At 44.7% G+C, this 22,280-nt stretch overlaps 1 long non-coding RNA gene across 1 annotated transcript in view; it reads right to left on the reverse strand.

The window, feature by feature from the left end:
* Positions 1-21,652, reverse strand: part of LOC148053067 (uncharacterized) — a 105,969-nt gene extending 84,317 nt beyond the window's left edge. Inside the window, exons 1-2 of the long non-coding RNA XR_015708905.1 lie at positions 21,475-21,652; positions 19,102-19,245 (exon numbers count right to left, since the gene is read on the reverse strand). This is a non-coding gene — a long non-coding RNA (uncharacterized LOC148053067). The remainder of the gene's footprint in view (positions 1-19,101; positions 19,246-21,474) is intronic.
* Between the last annotated feature and the right edge of the window lie 628 nt (positions 21,653-22,280).

Raw genomic sequence — 22,280 nt, forward strand, 5'->3', positions numbered from 1 at the left:
ATTGAGATCTGTGAATAATTGCTATCTGCACATCTCAAATTCTTTACAGTTTTGCTGTTAGACATAGCTGTGCATGTCTATAAATAGTAGAGCAGTGTCGCTCACTGCATAATACAGTCTCTGTGTTTTTACAACTCATCATGAACTTCTATGTAATTTATTTTTTATTGAAGAATTCCAATTAATGGCTTCCTGGTGATTTTAAAGCCTCAAATTATCAGTCTCTGAAAACAAAGCAGAGAACATAATTATCATAAACCGAGAATTTTTCATTTTGAAGCTTATCTGTTTGTGCTAAGTATCTTGTCTGTAAGTAATTAGTGCCTTTATTTTTTTCAGTAAAAATAATGACCATTCTATGCTGCACATCGAAATTTTGTTAACTGCTAGATGTACTGTATATATTATATTTGAAAATGCACCACCTTGGACCAGCTTTAAAGTATTTCATCAAAAGATAATGGCAACAACAAAATACATCTGTTTGTCAGAATAAATTATGTGACATTAAAAAAAAAGCTATTATATCTTTTTCTCTTAGAAGAGTAAAAGCCTTTCAAAAATATGCACTTCTTATTTATTAACATGGCGGCATAGGATGATGGTTAGCTGCTTTTCAGCTATTTATAATTCCCAACTGCTGATCAGAACCGATCAGCCGATCGCATATACTTACAGAGCACCCTTTACGTGGAAAGCTCAGTCTTTACTGAGACATCGTTGCATTGTGCTTAGCACGTGCAGAAGTTCAAAGCCAGAAGCAAACCGAACCACAACTGGAAACAGTCGAGGTAGGTAACAGAAGAAACCTGCGGCATCCGCTCACACGCACTCCTTGTAAAGGAGGAATTTAAACCTGACAAATGATACGGTGAAATCCTGCTCCTGACCAGTACCTGGGGAACCGGGGTGGAAGGGGAGCACGCACACGTACAATCACTCTAGTGCCAAGAGCAGGAGATTTGTGCTACTAACATTTCAACGGTGCACAGACCTTTGCATGAGCTTCCTGCGCCGTCTCCCTTGGCTGCTCAGTGTCCGGCTGTGTTTGCAGGTGGGACAACTTTTGCCAAGTCCAGGCAAATCGGTTTATAACCCAGCATGCGAGGGCTTGTCCCACCTGCCATCGTTTAATTGTTGCATACCCTGCCATTAGAGTTGAGCAACTTCTGTACTGTATGGGCCCCCCCAGACACATCAAGAGTCCCCTACAGCAAAGGGCTACAAGGATGGAGGGAGACCTTGGCACAGGTTTCTGGTCCCACATTTGCTCTACGCATCCAGAGCATCCTCTAAGCCACAGAGGGGGGTGGGGACCAAGCCCTAAATGAGAACGAGTATGCCATGTACCAGCCGTAATCAATATTACCACAAGTCTAACACACACAACACTGCTTTATTTCCCTGTCTTGTACAGTAATGCCTTTTCTATTGTGGCTCACATCAAGAAAAGAAATCACATAGTCAATAATCCAGTAGCAATGCATGTTGGATAAAGCGAGGAGAAATGAATTAGGAAGGCAATGAGGACACTTCCCTACAAGAATATGTTCCTGGTGATCTGTGGACTCTCCTCGAGAGCAAACTCATTTCCAGGTTGCCCCAGACTGTTAATCAAATAACACTACCAGCCTAAGACAGGTTGGTCTTTACCAGATACTGCACCCTCTCCGATGCCTGCAAGCAGATATGAAGCGACTCCCTGCTTTTACTTTTATAAGGGATCCTGCTGATTGCAGTAGAAACTTCCTAAAGAGAGTGAATTTTAAAATGAACCTAAGGTAAAATACTAACTCCATAATTTTATACCATAAATAAATACGTCTTAAAAATCTTAAGCGTCGTGGTTTAACCCCAGCCGGCAACTAAGCACCACGCAGCCGCTCGCTCACTCCCCCCTTGGTGGGATGGGGGAGAGAATCAGAAGGGTAAAAGGGAGAAAACTCATGGGTTGAGATAAGAACAGTTTAATAATCGAAGTAAAATAAAATAGAACAGTTAAATAGGTAAAGCAAAAGCTGTGCATGGAAACAAAGCCAAACACGGAATTCATTCGCTACTTCCCATCGGCAGGCAGGTGTTTGGCCATCCCCAGGAAAGCAGGGCTCCGTCACGCATAGCGGTTACTTGGGAAGACAAACGCCATCACACCGAATGTCCCCCCCTTCCTCCTTCTTCCCCCAGCTCATATACTGAGCATGACGCCGTATGGTATGGACTAGCCCTTTGGCCAGTCTGGGTCAGCCGTCCTGGCTGTGCTCCCTCCCAGCTCCACCGTGCAACCGGCAGAGCATGGGAAGCTGAAAAGTCCTAGACCAGCGTAAGCACTACTTAGGAACTATTTAGCAACAGCTTAGCATGGCTTAGCAAGAACCAAAACATCAGTGTATCAACGTTATTCTCATCCTAAACCCAAAACACAGCACTATACCAGCTACTAAGAAAAAAATTAACTCTATCCCAGCTGAAACCAGGACATTAAGTCAAATTAGAGTAACACCTCTTATCAGCTCCCCTCCCATCTCACCAACTGGCACCTTGCTCTGTGACCCCCGTGCACCATCCCCACTTCTTACACCTGTTGGATGGTGAATGTCCCTTTGACATCTGGAGGGGGTTTAAGGTCCCTTCCCAGCCTGACCACAGCACAGATCGGAGCTGGTGATTGTCCAGCCCTGGCTCACACCTCCCGCATCCTTGAACCAAGGTCTTCGCCTTCACTTCTGAGTTGCCTCTCATTTTGGCAGGCATCCAGGCCAGCTGCTAAAATAAATCTTTTTTTTCCCTGTGAGCCCTGGCGTTCTCCTACTGGTGAAAGGTAGCAATAGCGGTGGTGTTTCTTGGCTTTTATCCTAACTGTGCAATCCACCCCGAGCCACCTCGCCCCACGTCTCCTGACCATATACGCAGGCTGCAGGACGAAGGAGAGAAGCGCCGCAGCTTGCCGTCTGCCTCACAGTCTCTTTGCTTCCAGGCACTAAGTAAATGTCAGCTTTTTTTACTGTGTTACATACATTGTTAATTTTAAAAAGAAATCCAATATCATTGTTTTTCATACTAGCTGAGGTGATTCTGAAATTTAATAAAAATAGTGGAATTTTTCATTAACGGCAACCAGAGTTTAAGCTAGCGCTAACTTTCTATAGCAGCAAGACAGGAGAACAGATAAAAGGGGGTCATCCTCATCTTGTTACAACTGTTTTCAGTCGCAACTTCAGTGGCAAAGACTTCAAATGCATCGTTATTGCTTTACTGAATTAACGTAAAAAACCTGGCACAACGCATTGTATCCAAAGTATCTACAAATGCTTCAGGGAAAGGGACTTCAGCTACCTGAAAACATTGGGCCCAGTAATGTTTTCTATAAGGCAAAAATGCAAGGGCAAGGAAATTATGTGCAATACTCTCTCCTGATCAGGTGTTTTTAATCGCTCCAGATCTGGCAGGAAGGGACAAATTACAGGTTATCAGGGTAGGAACGGAGTCAAAGCATCCTGCAGCCTAACCCGGCTTCGGTGGCAGCCCATCCCTCCTGGGAACCCCTTCCCCAGCAGGTACCCAACTGCATTACAGAGCCAAGCAGGGAGGTGCATCACTCCTGGAGAAATTACTCTACCATAATCTTTAATATCTGTGTATTTAAAGGGTAGAAACCGGTACAGACTTTGCCTTCCATGACTGCAGCTCTGTGGTCTGCCACCACCACATTAAGGAAGAAAACTAAGGGGAAGAATGTGAAAAAAATATTTTGCTTCCAAAGTATATTTTCTTTATGGCTGTTATTGGAAAAAATTCTACATTCAAACTATGCTATGTGGTATTTGTTCTTTTGACTTTGTTTTTGTAGAAGGGCTCCCCAGGTCTCACCCATATCCGAGGCCAAAGTAAGTAAGGACCTTCCTCTCCCCTCACTCTTCCATTACTAAGTCAGCAGTTTATCATCTCTTCTCCCAAGGCCACCGTTGAGCGGCCACCTTACAGCACGTTTGCAGTCAGCAGAAAAATCGGGAAAGTCGGCCAGTGGCCATCCATGCAGCACGTGGGACTCGGAAGAGTACCAGCAAGATGCTCATCCATCTCCCAGCCAGGTCATCTAACGACCAAGCAAATGCTTTTCCTGTGCCTGTTTGTTGGTATATAACCAAATACGTGCAAAAAGCAAGAACAGTATCTGCTTGCTTTACAATGATGTTGCTTCATCAGCTTTTGCAGTACCTTTTATGTGTAAGGATACATACAACTGCTCCTGAGGTTGTATGGGAGGGTTGATATGAAAAGCAGAGAGCGGACACCCCAACAAAGTGAAATCCTAAAGAGCCTGCCCAACTCCAATGTCACACACACTTTTATTTTGGCATCTGTATCTTCCCATCAGCAAGACCTTAGTTTAACAAGAAAAATATGCCTTGCCTTGCCTTCCCCCCCCCCCCCCCCCCCCCGAGGCTTCCGAGTCTGGCTTCTTGACGTTCAAAAGCCAAAGAGATCCCAGAATCTACTTCCTCTGAGCAAGAATACAGGCTGAAGTTTCACCTCAGGTTTTGCCTGTGCCAGCACTGCACTCTGATATTAGGAAATATCAGAGACTACAGAGAAACTGAGAGCAGCACTTCTGCAGGAAGACTGAAAATATGAATGACTCGTTGCAGAATGGCCCTTCCTTTCTGCAGACTTGCATTTCTAAGTTAAATTTGTCACATATTTTTGCAACTTGTCACTGCAAGCAAGGAACTTACCGCAGCAAGAAATTCACTGGGTTTTCCCAAATATTCCCCAAACAGTCATTGCTTCTCTCCCCGAGCATCGTCAGTGTGGTTCAGGGCAGAGCTTCCAGGCTGGCAGACGGTGCTTTGTGCTGGATTGCCCCAGCCCCAGCCGCAGAATTCATTGGAAACTTTGGAGTTGGAAATGGAAATTTGCAGTAATATGTGATAATGAGGAAGACGGCTCTTGTCTCTGCTGTAGAAGCCTGACCTTTTAACAGAGCAAATGTCAGGGACAGATACACAAATGTGTTTAGACCGATATCAGTTGCTTCTCTGCAGGGAGTGCTCACACAGGCACAGGTACAGCAAGGGATTTGCAGCCGCTGTACATGCAGAAGGGGCACAGTGTTGCAGGTCTCTCTTGGAGAAAGTAGCCCTGGAAATCATACTCCTAGGTGTAAGGAGCCAGATCCTTACAACAGAAACACAGACCGTGCATATCCCAGTTTCGGCATGCCCGCGGTGGCAACTCACACCACCAGTTTGCACAGAGCAGATAGTGTCTTTCCACTGGTCTCGTCTTCCTTCTCTGTCTGCTTCACCCGAAACACTTCTGGTTTCCAGAGGTGCGAGAAAGGACTGAGCTTGCAAACAGGTCTGAGGGAGATGAGTCAAGTTGTGGACCAGAGTCAAAAGCCAGAAGGGCAGCTGGCTTGGGTGGGGATGGAAATCCATGGCTTGGGATTCAACACCTAGCTTGTGGCCCATCACCTGCACATCGGGAACATCTGGGTGTCTGCACATACTCTTCTTAAACGCTACTTTGGTTCCCCTGTCAATTAAGGAAGAGCTACCACTATTCTGGGAAGAAAAAAAAAAAAAAAAAATCTGCTTCTTACTCTTCCCCCACTAAGATGGGGACATCTGACACAGCGACAACACAGAGCAGACCTATGTGATCCCAGGTATCACATCCACCTCTCCTCCTCAGTCCAGGGAAGTCTAACAGGACACATTTCTAAAAATCCACATACTGCACCCAAGCAAGCCCTTAAATTAAATCAAGCTAAATGCATCCGCTTCCTTTCCTAAGAGGAGCACAGAGTCCATCAGGCCAGTACATTCGAACAGTAGAGTCAACAACTTGCCACCACAGACTGGAGGACACCAGGCACCTTTTGGCACTAGCTTTGCTTAATTTCTCGGGTACAATTAAAAGGTAGGTGGGTGTATCGGCTTTAAACTACCAGGACAGTAGAGAGTCAGAACACAGAGTCAGAACCTTTTGGTTCCTTTTGAGCAATGCCACAGCAAGGCAAGAATGCCGGTGCCCAAACCTGAGCATTGCAAAAGGTGGGACCCCAGTGCCCAGATACCTGCACGCCCACACCAGAGCTCCCGCGACTGCATTTCTTGTGCCGGGGAGGAAAGCCAATATAGCAGAGGCACACATAATTGGTCATTAGCTCTTTGCTTTAGCCTTGCAGCAGAGATGCTCTCTCCGGTAAGAGGCACGCAAGAGATCTGCAGAGACCACCCCAAACACGGTGTCGGCAAGCACACCGGGTAACGGCGATGGCGTACGGATTATACACCGAGGGGCTCGGCTGGTTCATCAGGGCCACGAGAAGCAGCACCTTGCTGCTGCAAGGGAAAAATCCAAGAAGTCAGCAAAGTATAGTTACAAATTGTTGTGCTTCCCGACTTAGTAATGCTGCTGGGGGGATAGGAGAAGGTAATAAGCAGAATTTTCTAGGAAGCACGCTGAAAATACGGTACTAAGAAAAGTCACTGAAAACGTCAGACAAGCCAACAGGGAAAGGTCCAAGGAGCGAGCAAAAGCACAGCATATACTTTTTCATCTATTCAATCTGACCCTGGGCCCAGTGCCACAATCTTTTTAAGGTTAGTGGTGGGAAAGCTGCCTTTTGAATGTTTGCAGAGGCCTATTAACATCCTGTGCTGAGGAACCTTAAACCCCAGGTAGTATTTCAGAGGAAATGGACAGCACAAAACACAGACTGAAAATTAACCACAGCAGACCCCAGGCCTAAATAAGTTCCACTAGCCCTTTCTGAAATCACTTAAAGGCTTTCCTTCCAATTGGACTCCTGCCCAACCACTTTAATAGGTGCAGCAGGCAGGGGGAAAAGGGGGGGGGGGGGGGGGGGGGGAAGTAGAGAAAAATAAAAGGGGAAAAAGAAACCTATTTGGCTGGGCAATTTACACATTCTTTGCAAAATAATAATAAAAAAACAGTTTAACAAAAATTGCAACTGTAGCAGGATCGGGAGGGTAACTTGGTGAAATACTCTGCGGATGGCTGCAAACCTCTAATGGAAAGTTGTATAAGTGGCTGAGGCCAAAGTAGGCATTAATTACAATGAAAAATCAGTTTAGTGCAGGCCACAACTAAATTGGAAGCTGGTCCTCTAGGTAAAACAAAGAAAGTGAACAGAAGCTTTAGATTTGATTACATGGCAATACAAGAAAAATGTGCTGTATGTTGTCTATTATTAAAGCTGCTTTTGGGCCTTCTGTGTGTGCCTAAGGGATTTTAATAAAAAATTAGTAATAGCCTTGCTGCCCCGGCTCGCTGCGGCTTTTGGCGCATTTGTGGGCACAAGGCTAGTTCTGCAGTACAAATTAAGTCACTTTAGACAAGCAACCTTGAAAGCATTATGTGATAGCAAAGTTCAAGCGGTACACTTCTACTTTAAGAGGACACAGTCCCTTGCTGGAGGCCAGCTCTGGGTTTAGAAGCAGCAATACAATTTCATCAGGAAAGAAACCCTGCAACTGTTATATTTGTCTTTGATTATTCTTGGCAAAACTAGAAATACATATCCAGGTTCATAAACACTATATAGAAAGTGTATAAAATACTGCAAAAGAGCGAATTAATGGCAAAAAGTCACCAATACAGGAATTTTTTTTTTTATTTTTTTTTTTACTAATGCTAACTCTATAATCTTCTTTACATTGATGTAATGATATTAATAATGTTATCTTTATTCGTCTTTGGCACGGCTGGATAAAACTGAGGCAGGAAAGTTCACCTGGATTAATTTAAAAACACAAAAATCCCACCTCCCCGAAGTCTATAAAGCTGACTTCTCTAATCCTTTTCCTAGAGTTATTTATTTTAAGGTGAAATTAATTATGTTCATTATACTCCAGTATATCCATACCTCAACGGATCCAATTCTGCCATTAAGTCCCTGGTTACAACTTCCTGTAAACTAAAGGCAAAATTTGCTGTATGCAGAATTTTCCAAAATCCATAAGGGCAAAAGGAAAAAAAAAAAATCGTAGGGCTAAAGAGACAAGGAAACATCCAGGAGGGGACCACAAGCTGCTTTGGGTCTCCTTGGCAGTAGGCTGCTGCTATCAGCTGCTCCAGTGGGTCCCCATCCCTCCAGCACTACAGGTTGGGGGTGAGAGGTTGTACAGCTCCTGGATGAGTGAATATTTGGGATTCTGTAGGTCACAGACATCGGGCATGTCCTAGAAACACCGTCCAGCCCCAAACCCTGCCTGGGCAGGAGTGCACAGTTCACCTGTACTCCTGTATTGCCAATGTTCGCTATTTTACTAGGAGTTGCATCAGGTTTCTGTGATCTATACTAGAAAGTCTCCTCCTGGGTTATTTCCACCCTCACCCCCCAAGCCCACATTTGCTGCTTTTTTTCCTCGCAAAGCACAATACAGAGAAAGCATCCAATTCCTTCCTAAAGGTACCGAGCAAGAAGGGGAAAAAAAAAACAACAACAACAACAACAACAACAACAAAAAAACCCCACCCAAAACCCAAGAAAAGATCTGCCACTAGTTTAACTCCATAAATTTCAAACCCATCTCATCATTTTTCAAGCCTGACTCACAATTGGGTGTGCGAGGTTGACAATTTGGCAGCTCTCATCTAAAACCCAGTGGCTGGGCGAGCTGTTCCCGGGGCCAGCAATGCCGACAGGTGTGTGCAGCCCTGGGCTCCTACAGCCCATCGGTGTGACACGGACAACAGTGTCCCCAACTGCTGTGACAAGGGAAAGGGGCTCCTCTCTGTAGCGTGACCTAGATGTGACCTAGAAGAGTGCTGGAAAGGCAACAACTTTGGCTTTCAGCCCCTTGTCACACAGATGAGTTGGGTTTCAAAATCCCTTTATCCCAGTCACATGTGGCTGCATGCATGGATTCATGTCACCGTGTGCCACGCGGTCCCTGCTCATACCGACACCTTTCTTCTTTCTAGCTGCTCGTTGCGTGTTTTGCAGTGTCAGGCAAGCCTGTCACAAGAAAGGACTATCCCAGTTTACTGTTTCAATCACCAGCAGAGATGTTTTATAATACAGAACCCATGCAGACCCCCGATTACTTAAAAAAAAGTTGTGACATGAACACTGAGCACAGATTAGGGTTTTTTTAAAAAAAAAAATTAAATTTTTAATCCATTGCAAGCAATGGGCTCACTTGGTGATGGCTTGCAGTGGCAGCAGACAGTGCTAGACACCAGCCCAACAGACAAACGCCATGGCTGGCAAGCAAGGAACCGGGGCATGTCTGCCAGCGGGCATCGGCAGTGAATAGCCTTATGTAGCTGGAGTATTAAAAATCCCCAAAAGCAAATGGTCATCTTTACACATAACATATACACCTATATATACATACACACATTTTGCAATATATCTGAGTTTGAAAGGCGTTAGTGCGTCAGTGCCTGCAGACATCCCTGGAAGGTACATACATGTCCCTTCTCTTTCTTTCCAAACCTGTTTACTCTTCCTAATGAAAAGCCGCAGCCTTTGAGGCCGCCTGGCACCACATCTGCTCAGCGAGTGCAGAAGTGGTCTCCAGAATCAAGTCTCTTTCTCTGGTATCTCTTATGCTAAGATCTGTGAAAAAACAACGTGGAAAAAAAAAAAGAATAAGGAAAAAAAAAAACCAACAACTTTTGTCTGTTGATTCAAAAGAGCCCTCTTTATGCCAGATTCATCTACATTAAATTGGTCGCGACCTTCCAGGTGTCTTTAAGGTTGAAGTGTTTGCTGGACCATTTAAAGCTCCTCTTGCGGGCTCCTGCGACCCTCCTGACATGGAGAGCCGGGCTTTTAAGAGTGTAGCCACCTTGTCAATGCTCAGAGGTCACTAATAGCCTGCCTTGGGCCTTCCAGCGGGTCGCGTTCGGCTTGCTAGCCCAACACAAAGGAAAAGGAGAGGAAAGATGGGGAGGGGGGATAATTATCATTCTTCCTCTCCCCCCCCCCTCCAGGCTGAGAGTTATGCTCCATGTCACTGTGTTAATGCGCTTGCATCCAGGGAGACACATAATGCTCCTCTCAGCCCTGTTTATTAGTGAGATCCATTTGCAAAAGGCCCTTCTTTTGTACCACAATATGAATGTGCTTTGATGGCAAATAATTACGCTAGTCCTTTTGACATGAGGATCCACAGGCTGCCCTAGTTAAGCCAGTAATTAGCCTGTCCTCCTTTTTTTTTTATTATTATTGAGAAACTACAAATTATCCTCATATGAGCACTGGCCATTCCTTTTTCTCTTTTCTATTCTGCCTCTCTCCCTCTCCCTTGTATCTCTCAGCACTTTGGATAAGGGGAATGCAGCTGCACTAGAGCAAGATAAAGCTCCGCCATCAAGATGATGAACAATTTGGATGAAGAGGCTTCGAGATGAACACAAAAGCTGAAGAAGTGCGGCTGATGCAGCCCCGGACAGCTGAAGAATGCTGCAGTCTGCAGATGAATAGCCCTCATTTGTGAATATACAGATTTTTCCATGATGAATAAAAACTGAGTGTAGGTCACAATAAATAAACTTTTTTTTTTTCCCTTCTTCTTAAATAATAATTCAGGTTCCCGGCACCAAACAGCTGTAAATTGAAGGTTGTGCTTAGTTTTCTCAACTCTCAAAGGGGATAATTAAGCTAAGCTCATATTGTTTGATATATTAGTGTAATGATGAGCTACTATATTCTGGCTTGTTTCGAGTTATTTTAGGGTTTTTTTTCCATTATCTTTTTTCTTAAATTACATTTCAAATACATTTTAAATGTAGAAACAGCATTTCTGAAACACAGTTGCCCTGTGTTTGGGTCTATCTGAAATGTATTCACATAACATTTAATTAAAGATGCAACATCCCCTTTTTTGGAAAAAAAGCGTGGAGGTAAAAAATATCAACATTATTCGACTAGTCCTGACATAATCTCACTCAACTGCCAAACCTTTATCCTTATTGGTGCAAGATAATTAGACGGGGCTGGATTCTTTCTCAATACAGACAGTCATTAACCTTCTGAAACTTCAGGACTAGTATTACTTGGCAACCATAAAACCCCTTCAACCCCCATCATTTTTTTCGTCATTTCTTTCAAAGATCAACAGAAAGCAAATATAATCTCTGAATTTCTGATTTTACCTGTAAACTGGGGTTTACACTCATAGACTGGCGGATGTCATTTTTTTAGGAGAGCTGACAAGATTCTGGGGTCTCCAAGAAGTTTAAAATATCTGCAAGTCAAAGAGCCATCTTGGGAAGGAGAGTAAAAGTAAAGGAAGCCCATGAACCTGAGTGCAGGTGGAGAGCAATGGTCCCAAACATGCTCATAAAAGCAGGATACATTATTTTAACAGGGCATCTGCTGAAGCGGATGAAACATGGTCTTGTCTACCTTCCAACAGCCTCAGACTGACACTGATCAATTAATTTGGCTGTGAGGCAAGCTTTTACCTAAAGATACTGGAGAAGGAGTTAGAAGTCCTCTCAAGAAGTTCTCCTGGAGTGTGGGGCACTGCTGCCTACACCCCCCACTGCACACTGCTGACCAACTGGTTGATGCAGTCCCAAAACACTGAGAGGAAGAAAAGTCAACGCAGTCCCCATAAGCGGGTTTACACTTCTGGGGACAAAAAAGCAGAAACCCCCCACATTTTTAGTTTTCGGATTGATTAGGTTTCAACCTGAAACTCTCATCCACCATAAGACTACTCATTAAAAGCGTTTGTTAACTCATCACTTCCCAGGCTAGAACCACACAAGAAGCCTTTTCTCCATACTCTCAACCCACAGAAGTCAAATAACCTCACCTTTAAAGATCCTAAATTTAAACTGTGTGCTACAGAGTATATTAGAGAAGATGGAAATAAGGGAGCAACGCAGTGATTTGACTTTGAGTTTTAGTATTGAGTATGAAGTTCTGCTAACCTAAGTCAAACAGACTCTTCCTTTTGCCTGCATTTTGAGAATTAAGTCCCACAGCACATTCTGTTTGTTTATTTTCTAAGGCTATGGCACAGCTTCATGACATGGTGAGAAGGGACAGTTCAAATATTTCAGAAAAAAAATAAGATTATCCTACATCTTGACCTGTTTCTGGAACCAATGTCAAACCACATGTTTTTTATGGTTCAAAAACGTGTGCCGATTGTCCCTTTCATCTCTAGTCTGGGATCAAAGGGAGAACAGCCCCTGTGATATTTACAGCATGGCTAGAAAGAAACTCCAGAAATCATCCACCAAAGCCTGTTCCTACGAGGTTTCCCAGTTGCTTTGCACAGCCCAGACGCTCACGTGGTGTGGGTGAGCATTCGGGTGCTGCATGGTTGGGTACCAGTGCCAAACTTTTTCAGCTCTCCCAGCCTCAGTGGAGGCACATCATCCCAATTTCCCAATGTGGACTACAAGTCCCACTGTCACTTACTTGGCCTGTTCTCAGACTGCAAGGAGGCAGCCCAAACGTAGAGGATTTCAGTGGGTTCAGGATCACGTTCAGCATCTTTCTTACAAGCTTGGCACGGTCTGCTCTAAAGCTTTGCCTGTAATCCACTGTACCCATCAAACAGCAATGAGATGTCGCCATGGATGAGGTGGGCCCCAACTTTCATCAGAAATTGCAAGGGAAAAAAAATAAGAAGAAAATTGTTTTTTTCCCCCACCCGGGAGAAATCTCCCACTGGCGGTTCACTCCAAGAAAGCACCACAACAATCCTGATCCAAAGGCCATTAGAGACTGCGAGTCTTTCCGCTACCTTCAAGGGAGTTTCAACCAGGTCGTTACTAAACTCAGTGAAAAATAAAACTCGGGGCTTTACAATGCCGCATATCAGAGAAAAGCAGGGAACCACGTACCATCCCCAAGGATCACAGCTCCCAGGGCCCTGTGGGTTTCTTCACGGTGGCACTGATCGTGGTCAAACAGGCTTGGATTATCGTCTAGAGCCCATCCAGCACTTAAACCGATGATGGATTTCCATTCATGCTTGCGGTAACGGCTGAACATTTATTAACTCTTTTCTCACTCATTATCTCCCTCCTTAAAAGGGTGCTCACAGCAAAACCAGGATCAATAGTTAGCAAAACAGATTTTTTCATTTGACAGCTGTGTAAAAAACACACCTTTAATTTGTAAGTAGTCCCATATAGACACTGTTTACCAATTAAAGATTTTATTCTTTTAACAGCCATGAAATTATTATTCATATTGTTGTTAGGACTCCGAATTCCTCATCAGAGCTGTGCTGTGGTAGGGCCTGTACATGTCTGTAATAAGACAGGGGGAGAAGGCAGCTCCTGCTCTAAAGAGGTTGCGATTTTAGCATGCTATAAGAGACGAAGTGCAGATAAACCATCCAGGAGGCGGGAGGCATTAAGGACAAGGTAAAGGTGAAAAAAACCACCCTGTTGTGCTGTAATAAGTTCAGCCTCAGTTTATGCTATTATAGGATTTCAATATTTTTCAGATTATGGAATCTGATTTAATAATCAGTCGTTCAATACAACTATTGTTCTTCCTCGTCTCTCCCCAAAGAGTTGATTGAGGTAAAAGGCACTCATGCCCTAGCGGGAAGCTCCACTCTCACATTCAAAAGTTAAGACTCACCCAAGGGATCATCAATCAGTAACTCACTTTAAAATTCTCTTTAAAATGTTTTACTAGCTCACTTTACTTGGCATTTTTATCACTATTTATATCTCTAAAGCAGTGATATAATTAGTAAAGCTATTAATGTTTCTTATGTTTAGCCTTACAAAAGCTACAAATATCTATAAATCTGGCTTATAGCAAAATAAATAATGACAATAATTCTGTCAAGCATCAATATAATTTGCTGGACAGCACTGTGTAAACCAAGCAAATATCTGAACCATTAATGAGCTTAATCTCTACCATTTAACTGCCCTTCGGTAAATTGTTCTGCAGGCCAGAGAGGAGCGTTCGGGTTAGTTACTTTGCAAACTTCCCTCCTCTGCTAGCATTTACTTTCCCACAAAAGCAACTGGCCTGATTTTACCCAATTCTGCCTTACACTCTCCTATGACTTGAGTCAAAAACTCCTATCAAATGTGTGGGAAAGGGTTTTTTTCCCCATCCTTATGAAACTTTGGTATTTCAGAGACGCTGATGTTCTGCATGGATTCAGGTTCTTTAGGAGAAAAAACAAAGTGAAACAAAACAAAAAACCCATCACCAGAAAAAACCTCCCCTCTCCTTTTTTTCCTTATAATAGTCGCTTTTTAGTGGTGAGGGCATTCACTTAGGACACGATAAAGTCACTTCTAAGTCTCTGCTTTGCATGGTTCAAACCAGTAACAGGAATCTGGGTCCCAGTATCTTCGCCTTAGGGTTAGGCTCTCTCATTCAAGCCAAAACTTATACCTCAGGCAGGAGAAACTTTTCACCTCTAAAACATCAAACCAGGACGTTGCAGAGTCCTGCTTTCTATCATATTGCCTGTTCCTGATACAGGGATTTCTGTGAGAACACCTGGACAGCTCAAGCCCTCGAGACTTTGAGCCATGGCACGGGCCACCCTTTATTCTGCTAACACTTGATTTTCTTTAAAATTAGGTGTGTTTCCACATATGCACAAAAAAACCAACAGAAAGGACAGACCATGGCTTGGCAAAATAATACAAGCTCCTGTTCTCCGCTGCTTCTTACCCCATGGAGAGATTTTACCCTCTTCAACGGGGTACGCAGACATGACCCAAACTTCCAGAGACCGAGGTGGGCTGACCTTCAGCAGCCCAGGGGAAAACCATAAACGTCGATCTAAATACAAAAACACTATCCACAGCATTACCATTTTCAATAAGAAAATAAATGTCTACACTCACAAGCCCTGAGTAATAGGCCTTTTAAGTAAAAGTATTAGAAGAATATATCAGCCATAAGATATAATACTGGTGACTACTACCACAGGATGGGCATTTTTAACTTTCACTCTAAAATGACTGGATGATAAGAGAGTACAATATATATTTTGAATTCAGGGTGAGAAGATCTTTTTAATATAAGTGTTTTATGATGTAGTCATACATCATTTCTAACTAAAATGCAAAACAAAACACAATCCTTTTCTGAAACATAGATAATGATGGATTTTTGTTATTCTATTTTATTCCATAAAATAATTTTTCAACCCAAACTTTTATTTTATTGATGGCATAAGAAGGTCCCAGTACATCTTCTTTCATATCAGAGACAGTTTCATGAAAACTGTGAGCTAAAAATCAAGTGTCATTACAAAGAAAGAATTTTTGGATACGTGATCATTTAGTGGGATAGTCCCACATGATGGGATTAAAGGAGATTAAAAGGACCAGGTATGTTTTGTTGATTGCTTTGGCACTTGAAAACCCCTCCGATCTCAGAGCAGGAGTTTTGTGGGTATTATTACAATAATAATGGGGATCTTGGAAGACGGGAGCTGGATAAGCAGAAGGGAACTAAATCCAATAATGTTTGTACTGTCACAAAGCCAGGAAGGTTTGGGATATTATTTAATCCTATGGAGCAGACCTACCCAACACTCCTAAGCAAGAGGTAAACAAATAAATATATACAATAAAACAGAAGCATATCTGCAAAGTGAAATCCCTCACCCTTCCCCTGGCAAAATATTTTTTTCCCCTCAACCCCCAAACTCGCCAACAATTTGGCTGTGTGTGCTGAGCAAGAATCCCAACAAATTGCTGCCTCTTCCCCTTTATAGCCTTGGCAAAACATGACATTCAAGGAATTGTCTGTGCTTTCTGTCTCTTTCCTTGTTTACTTTTGTGTGTATTACCAAAGCAGACTGTGTCAGTACCTATGAGGAACCAAAATATTTTAAGTACTGACTACTGAAAAAATATGAAACACCTTTTTTAGTACTTGGTTCAAACAGAGGGATAAAGAGGGAAGGAAAATGGCATTTCCCACCACTCCAGCATTGAGGCTGGCTGTTTACTGTGTCGTTGCCTTTCCAAATCCCTTATTGTATTTACCACAAGACAATTCCTCCCATAGTCTCTTGTCCCAGAGAGTCCCAGGCTTGGCTTCCTATGCTATCATGGCAACCACATCCATTTTCTTTGATCAATTTACCAGCTTAAAGCCTCCGCTTCTTATTGTCACCAGCAAGTTTTGTCAGTGTGCGGGCTAACTGGGTTTCCGTGGCGGGAAAACTCCGAAGAGGACATCATCTTGCCCTGTTGCTTACTAGGTCTGGCTGCCCAGTGCAAAGCCACCCAAACCAGCTCCAAGCTGAGCTGCTTTGTACAACCACCTCCAGTTCAGCTGCAGCCCTCCCAGGGCTGTGGTGGCCATCCCACGGAGGCTTTCCTACCCAAACACAGCACCCACATTGCTATGCTACAGTCATGCCTCAATCTGTGGATCAGAGAGATCCATCATTCAGTATCATCCTCTGATCACTCCTAATTATTGTCCACTTTATCATAATTTAGATAATATTTAGCTTTTGCCACGTCAAGTGTTCTGCACGTACCAGGTGAGACAAACCTTTGCAGTGAAACCGCTGGCAAACAGCACCTTGGCAGTGAGCTGTCCCAAATGATGCCAGAAACCAAGACTAAAGACCGGTCAAAAGCAGGGCTGTTTACATGGCCCAAGGATAAAGGTAAATCTCAATTTTGGTAAATTGCAATTTGAGTAAATTAGTATTTTTAGAAGATGCAACTGAAATTTGAGCAGCATGGAAAGGCCAAGGAGGGAACAACTTCTTCCCCTCTCCTCCACCTGGAGACCCACCATCAGCCTCAGATTCCTTTAAAGCAACCCACCGTCACAATATGGATCTGTACAGGGATTACACTCAATTGAAGCCTACCATGTTGCAGACTTACACTTGAGAGACAGATATAAACCAATGAAAGTTTATAATGAGAGTCGGGTGAGCTCCACCACTGCAGTCAAAGGCTCTCTCCACTGTTTAATAAGGTTAAAAATAGTTGGATAGGAAGCACTGGAGCAGGGGACTGTGACACATCTGCAGCAGAGACCCAGGGCCTGCTTTTATAGCAGTTGTTTAATAATAAAAAAAAAAAAAAAAAAGCCAACCAAAAAAACCCAGGCCTGTAGTTGCTCTTGTTTTGAGTTCTTACACTAACGACTTTGTCTATATACCTCCTGAAGCTTTTGGCTGTGGTGCATAATCAGAACAATAGCTCAGAAGAGGCCAGCAGTCCTGGTTACAATTAGTTGGGACTATTTTAACTACCTGTTGGGTTGTTACAGATTTAAGAAGGACTGGCTGGCGAGAAGAGGGTTCTGGCAAAAACATCTCTGCTTAGTTAGGGAGACTTTTGGATTTTTTAAGTTCAGCATCATGGTTTGGGAAAGTTGTTTTAAAAAAACGAGATACACTCCTTCCCTCCGTTTTGCATGCCCTTTTATGACTCTCAGCTCTCCAAGGCAGTCCATATTCCTTATTTACACACAGTGGCCAGCACAACATCATCCTGTCCCCGGCTGGCCTCGGAGCTCAGTCAGAACAGAAATAAATACAATCTGAAGAACAAGCAGATGACAGACATCAGTGTGAACTTCCCCTAAATCCTGGTTGAAAATCCCCATGAAATCCACAAGGGAAAGTCTGAATGCATTAACCAAAAAAAAAAAAAAAAAAGGAAAAGAAATTAGAAGAAAAATTAAACAGATATGTGAGAGAAGCTCCACTTAAAATAAAAGGCAGCAGAGACCGAACTCTAAGCGTCCAGGTTTTGAATGAGCTTTCATTATTAATTGACCCAGGTTTCTTTTTTATGTTATGCAGAAAGCAAAAGATTAAACTGATGCCAATGGGAGCGGAGATTGGAGGGTGGGTGCTGTGGACAGGCTGGCCCCACGGAGGTGGGGAGAGGGTGCTTTGACTGCACTCAGGAAGAGGCTGCGGCGCACTCAGAACTTCGCAGCACAAGGGTGCAGCAACTCAGCTAATTGGGGAAGATAAAAGGCAGGTTTTTATGAGACAGACACCATCATTATCAGAAATGAAGGATAAAAACTTGAGCAGCTACATCTCATTTTATCGCTAGGAAGTCTCAGAAGGAGAAAAGAATTATCGAAGTTTTTGATAGTTCCATTTAACCACAAGAAAACTATGTTAATGTAACCTTAAAGGTTTGACTAAAACCTACGAAATCAAGGCAATTCAGAGTTCAGGCCGCAGCTTCTTCCCTAACCCACCCATAGTGCCCAGACCATGTGAGACACAAACGCTGCCTGCTTGGGGACACAGTCTCATGTATACAGGCAGCCCATACTGCTGACTCTTGTAACCCCCACAGCAACACCCAGCACAGCCCCGCACCTCTAGAAAAAAAGCAGCCCTTAGAGCTGCACACAAAATGGTCTTATGTTTTCTACACTTTTTCTTTTTTTCTTTGTTTCTTGTAATGAAAATATAAAAGCAATAAACAGTTTCACCATAAGCCAACCCAACACAGTTTTTCCCTCTCCAAAGCACAGCCATGGCTGAGTTAAAGCAGCACTGCCAGAGCACCCCAGACCGAAGCTTTCTGAACTTCTCGATTTCTCAAATTAAAACAGAAGCCAGATGAATTTCTTAAAATTTAAAAAATGTGCCTACAAGAACTCCTTGAAACCTGTCAGGCTACATGGGAGCCTGCACAGACAGCGAGAAGCAGGCACTTTAATGGCCAAGTTAAAATAGCCCTGAAAGTCTGGGTTTCTAATGAAAATAGTGACAGACCCTTAACCATATAGCAGTGTGAGCAGGCGCCACCATAATAACCATTTAAGCCCTCTTTTCTCAGAAAGGCTTGGCCCAGCAGTGCGGGAGGAGTAAACAGGGAGGGTAACTTAATGACCTTTGAGCATTAGCAGATGGCCTTTTTACGAGCACAGATTAGCAGAACATGGGAGTTTTTAATGGCCACTAACAGGTGCCAAGGCTGCTTTTCCCTGTCTACCAACCCACAGCCAGTAAAGCACCAATCCACTTCAAACAGCATCTCTGCTCCTGCCCCGTCCTTTATTTGTGCTTACATCCCAGCATCTTTGATGACACAGAAACATATGTCCCGCACCAACCCAACAATGCTGTATGTTACCAAAACCAAACAAGAGCACCTCACCTTTGGGAAATGGTGTCATCAGCTGGGTCACCATCACAATATCACATCTGAGGTGCAGCCGGTTCAAGGGTGACAATCAAAATGGTTGCCCCCTTCTTTCTGGTACAGGAGAACCGTAGGAAACCCCAGCAGCAGGTTTCAAAGCTGTTTGAAAGCAGGAGGAAGTCAAAGCAAAGCCAAAGGAGGGGTTTCTCTTATTTATAATATCATTGTATTATATCATTTTATTACATCATTACACATTAATTATTACATCATTGTGCTACCTGTGACAATCTTCCTGACGCCTTTCCAGCCCACCTCTCTCACCAGGCCCCTTTCTGATGCCCCTTTCCCTGGCTCTGCCCGGTATCTTTATCAGCTGGGGCAGCAGTAAGTGCTCAGTCCATGTCTCAGCAACTATTCCCTCACCCAGCCTTATCCTGGCCCAGGAACAACTCAGAAGCACACTAGGACTCAGGGCAATTACCAAATTGGCTCCTCTGCATTTATCTCTGTGGGTGGGTAGAGAAAAGCTCTTGCAATTAATCTCAGATGCTGCCTGATTAGGCACAACTCAGGGGTTATGAGGCTTTCGGAGCCGAGCAAGTCCGCTCAAAGGCTGGAGCCACAGCAACTGGGCTGAGACAGACTCTATCCCCACCTCAGGCGTTGGGGGGTCACACACATCTGCCTGCCAGCGGGCACTGAGCGGGAAACTGAGTATTTAGGGAAAAAACAGCAAAGGTGTAGCTAGGAGCAGATTACAGCGACCTCAGGAGACATTATGACATTACCCCTCAGGAAAACACACCCGTCCTGCCCATCGCTGCGGCCGCTCTCTGAGGCGCTCGCAGGGCCTGCGCTGTCCAGGCCTGCACTCGCCAGCCTCCCGCTCCTTCAGCCGCCCCTCGCTGGGCCTCCCCTCGCTGGGCCCCGCTCCGTGGCCTCCCGCTGACTGGGCTTTCTCTCTCTGGGCCTCCCGCTCTCTGGGACCACACTCCCTTGGCCTCCTACTCCCTCAGCCTCCGCTCTTTGGGCCCCCTGCTCTGGGCCTCCTAATCAACCACTGGTCCTTCCACAGACTGGGCCTCAACTCTCCTGGCCTCTCACTGTTGACGACCCACACTCTCGCCTCCACGCTCAGGGCCTCCCACTCTGGACCTTCCATTCTCTCATGTGCCAATATCTTGGCTTCCCACACCCTGGGCCTCTACTCTCTCGGCCTCCCACTCACTGGGCCTCTGTTTTCTTAGCCTCCTACTCTCTCAGCCTCCAATCTTCGGGCCTTCCACTCCCTCAGCCTCTCACTCTGGACCTCTGCTCTTTTGGCCTCCACTCTTTCGGCCTCCCACTCACTCCCACTCTCTGGGCCTTTCACTATCGGTGTCCCAGTCTCTCCGCCTCCACTCTTTCAGCCTCTACTGTCTTGGCCCCCCACTCTCAATCTCCCACTCTTTCAGCCTCCCATTCTTTCGGCCTCCACTCTCTTGGTCTCTATACTCTTAGCCTCCCACTATCTCAGCCTCCACTCTGTGGGCCTCCCACTCTCTCAGCGTCCCACTCTCAACCTCCACTTTCTTGAGAGATGCAATACATCAATATTTTATTTTTCAATAGGAAAAAATAACACGGTACAAACTCCAGATGAAACCATGGAAGAACCTATTAGTAACGTGAGGTTGCAGTGCCAATCTTACAACTTTCAGGTTTGAGTCCCTTATTAGAGAGAATATATTACGGCTGGGATTTGGGGCAAAACACCAGGGAAAGAGATTGGAAAACTCAGAAAAAAAACCTTGATAAAACAATTAAAACTTGCCACACAAAGGCATTAATCATGTCCAGAACAGAGTTCCTGGAAAGCAGCACTGTGAGACACTACATACGAAGTACTGCAAGACAACAGTCCCAAGTCAGGAAGGTTGGAGTCCACAGAAGACGGTGCATTAAACTGTCTGCTGTGTGGGAAATGATACAGGAGAGGGGACGTGCAGCGGTGGAGTACAGGGAAAGCAAAATGCTGTCGGCAGCAGTGCAGGGTCTGGGGTCCTCCTAGCACCAACCGCTGCTGTTGCATCTGCAGTGGCTGCGAGTCCAGCAACGGTGCAAAAGGCAGCATGGGGCCAACCCCAGTAGTATCAGGAAAAGAAAAGCCAGGAGTAATAAGGGAATTAAAAAGTTAAATCTCAAAAGATGGCAGCTATGGCATTCTAGTGAATACATGCAGGATGCTCATCAGAAGGGTGCAGGAGCAAACCCCAAGGAAGATCTGGGAAGCTCCGAGACATGGGGAAGCTCCCAGCAGAGCAGGGCTGAAGGAGCTGATGCAGCCCCTCATCCTTACGGACCGGTGTTTAAGTAGAAGTGCAAAAAGAGATCATTTCCCATTACCTACAGAGAGATGCTTTCGGAAGCTGAGCTAATGCCGAGTGTGTGCCTGTGCTGGACGTGTCCACAGGGTCCCTTTCACTCATGCTCAAGACTCCTGCAATACTTGGATTGTGCAGCATTTCATGGGAAAATATGATTTCTTGATGTTGTAGAGGTCCAGGGTCTGCAAAGATGCTAGTTGAATCTGAAAAAAAGGATAAAAGTATAATCAGAGCTTGAAAAAACTTTGAGAAGTGTGTTGCTTAGCAAATGCTGAGTGAAACATGAATTTAAGGTAAGAGAAAGATAGGCAAAAAGGCCTGACAGCCTGATGACACCAAGCTTCAGAAGAACAGGAGTAACTTAAATAGATGCTAGACCTAGGTGCCTATGGACACACACACCCCCCCCCCAAGAGAGGATTAAGTCATTGTCTTGAAACTAAATTGTCAAAACGGAGACCTGGGCTTCACATGACAGATGTGCGGACCTGCCTCCCACAACCAACCAGACAAGCAAGAGCTCAGCTTGGTCAGGGTGCCCAGGAAGGAGGCACAGGCTGGCACCCTGCCGAGCCTCGCGTTCACGCAGCAGGAGGCCTGAGCGTTTCACCGGCTTCCAGCAGGAAGAGGGAGAAAGGCCTCAGAAGTGGGTGTTCTTCCTAGGAACACCGGGCCAGAGGAGGAACGCAGTGAAGCAGCCGAGTCTGTGGACAAGACGCAACCAGAACTCATTAACTCACCGCTGTGGTGCTGGCGGTGCCTCCAGGGAGACCACACAGCTGCACAGAGCACCCCGGAGACTAATTGAATGCGGTTAATTATTAG

The sequence above is a fragment of the Nipponia nippon genome, unplaced genomic scaffold (assembly GCF_047370975.1).
Source record: "Nipponia nippon isolate SJK-2023a ecotype South Korea unplaced genomic scaffold, ASM4737097v1 scaffold_4, whole genome shotgun sequence".
Classification (NCBI taxonomy): Eukaryota; Metazoa; Chordata; class Aves; order Pelecaniformes; family Threskiornithidae; genus Nipponia; species Nipponia nippon.